This window comes from Schistocerca serialis, chromosome 2, assembly GCF_023864345.2.
Source record: "Schistocerca serialis cubense isolate TAMUIC-IGC-003099 chromosome 2, iqSchSeri2.2, whole genome shotgun sequence".
NCBI classification, from domain to species: Eukaryota; Metazoa; Arthropoda; class Insecta; order Orthoptera; family Acrididae; genus Schistocerca; species Schistocerca serialis.
In genome coordinates, this window is record NC_064639.1 from 464,570,037 (window position 1) to 464,572,488 (window position 2,452).

Consider the following 2,452-nt stretch of genomic DNA (forward strand, 5'->3'; position numbering starts at 1 on the left):
CATTTCCCGTGTGCTCTCCATTTGCTGACTCCTACCCCATCCACATGCACACCAAATTGGCAGCTTACTAAGCCTGACTGGCAGCTTTATTCCTTCCTGGCGACCTTCAAAGAACAGGATTTCCCCAGTTGTGATGACCAGGTGGACTATCTCATCAATGTTATCGTTACTGCTGCAGAATATTCCATTCCTCGCACTTCCTCTTTACCATATCATGTCACAGTCTCTTGGTGGACTGAGGCATGCCATAATGCAATTTGCATATGGGGACGAGCTCTCCACATTTTTAACCATCATCCCACAATCGCAAACTACATTAATTATAAACAGATGGGTGCAAATTGTCGTCGCATTCTTCGGGATAGCAAATGAGCTAGCTTGATTTCATTTACTAGTTTATTAAGTTTCACCCCTTCCTCTTTCATGTGGGCCACCCTCCAACAGCTCTCTGGGACCAATATCCATTCCCCCATTTCCGGTCTCACAGTGGCAGAAGATGTTATCATGGACTCTATTGCTATCTCCAACACCTTGGGCCACCATTTTGCGGAAGTTTCGAGCTCTTCCCACTATCACCCCGCCTTCCTCCATCAGAAACAGGTGGAGGTGGCTCAGGTGATGCCCTTCTCTTCTCTGGATTGTGAGTGCTACAATGCTGCTATTACTATGAAGGAGCTCAATCATGCTCTCAGTTTATCCCGATCCTCCACCCCAGGGCTGGACGCCATCCACATTTAGATGTTGCAGCACCTTTCTCTTGCGGGAAATCACTTTCTGTTTAACATGTACAACTGCATCAGGGCAGAGAGTATATTTCCCAGACACTGACATGAAGCCACTGTCATACCCATACCTAAGCTCGGTAAGGACAAAAACTTTCCTTCTAGCTGCTGCCCCATCTCTCTTACCAGTTGCATTTGCAAGGTATGATTCATGCCCAGCTGGTATGGTGGCTCGAGTCTCTCGATTTACTCACGAATGAACTGTGCAGATTTTGAGCATGGTGTTCTGCAGTTGACCATCTCGTTACTTTGTCCACCCATGCCATGAATGGTTTTCCGTGGAAATCCCAGACTGTGGCTGTGTTTTTTGATTTGGAGAAGGCCTACAACACTCGCTGGAGAACTAGTATCTTCTGTACTCTTTACATGTTGGGCTTCTGTGGCTGCCTGTCCTGTTTCCTCCAGGCATTATTGCAAGACCGAGTTTTCAATGTGCGTGTGGGTTCTGCCTTGTCAGACACCTTTATCCAGGAAAGTGGTGTGCCTCAGTGTTCTGTATTGAGCATCGTCCTCTTTGCTATCGCCATTAACCCTATACTGGCCAGTCTCCCCACAGACATCTCTGGCTCCCTTTTTGTTGATGATTTTGCCATCTATTGCAGTTCTCCATGGACCTGTCTCACTGGGTGGCATCTTCAGTAGTGTATTGATCGCATTGACAATGGCTTTTGCTTTCAGATAACAAAACTGTCTGCATGAATTTCTGGCAAAGCAAGTGGTTTCTCCCACCATCTTTCAGGACCTGTTGCCCTTCCGTTCATTGAAACTACAAAATTCCTGGGGCTCATGCTCAATAGGAGGCAGCCCGCTGTAAGCGGTTCCTCAATGCCCTTTGTGTCGCTGGCTGGAGTGGCCGAGCGGTTCTAGGTGCTACAGTCTGGAACCACATGACCGCTACGGTCGCAGGTTCGAATCCTGCCTCGGGCGTGGATGTGTGTGATGTCCTTAGGTTAGTTAGGTTTAAGTAATTCTAAGTTCTAGGGGACCGATGACCTCAGAAGTTAAGTCCCATAGTGCTCAGAGCCATTTGAACCATTTGAACCCTACGTGTCCTCAATGGTACTTCATGGGGTGCCGATCAAACCATCCTCCTCCATTTGTACTGGTCCCTTGTCCATTCGAAACTCGACTATGGGTACTTTATTTATGTGCCTGCATGGCCATCCCTCTTACACTGTCTCAACACTATCCACCATTGTGGCATCTGTTTGGCCATAGGTGTGTATTATACCAGCCTGGTTGAAAGTCTGTATGCTGAAACTGCTGAACTACCCCTGTTCTACTACTGTGACTCTCTCCTCAGCAGGTATGCATTCCGTTTGTCTGCCATGCATGGCCACCCATCCTATGCCTCCTTCTTTGATGATTCATTTGATTGTCAGTATGTGGCTCATCCTTCTTCTCTGTTACCTCCTGGAGTCTACTTTTGCACTTTTGGCACTTGCTACGGTGGCTTAACTTCACACTACCTGCACCTTTCCCAGTGGGTGTGAACCATTCACCACCTTGGGTTTGGGTGAAATGGCCCATGTTAACCTTGGCCTTCTTTCACTTCCTAAGGACACTACTCATGCCTCGGTCTATCACCTTCAGTTTCACGATCTTTGCATGGAACTTCGCGATAGTACCTTTGTATATACTGATGGCTCTTGGCCTGTCCATGGGGTCGG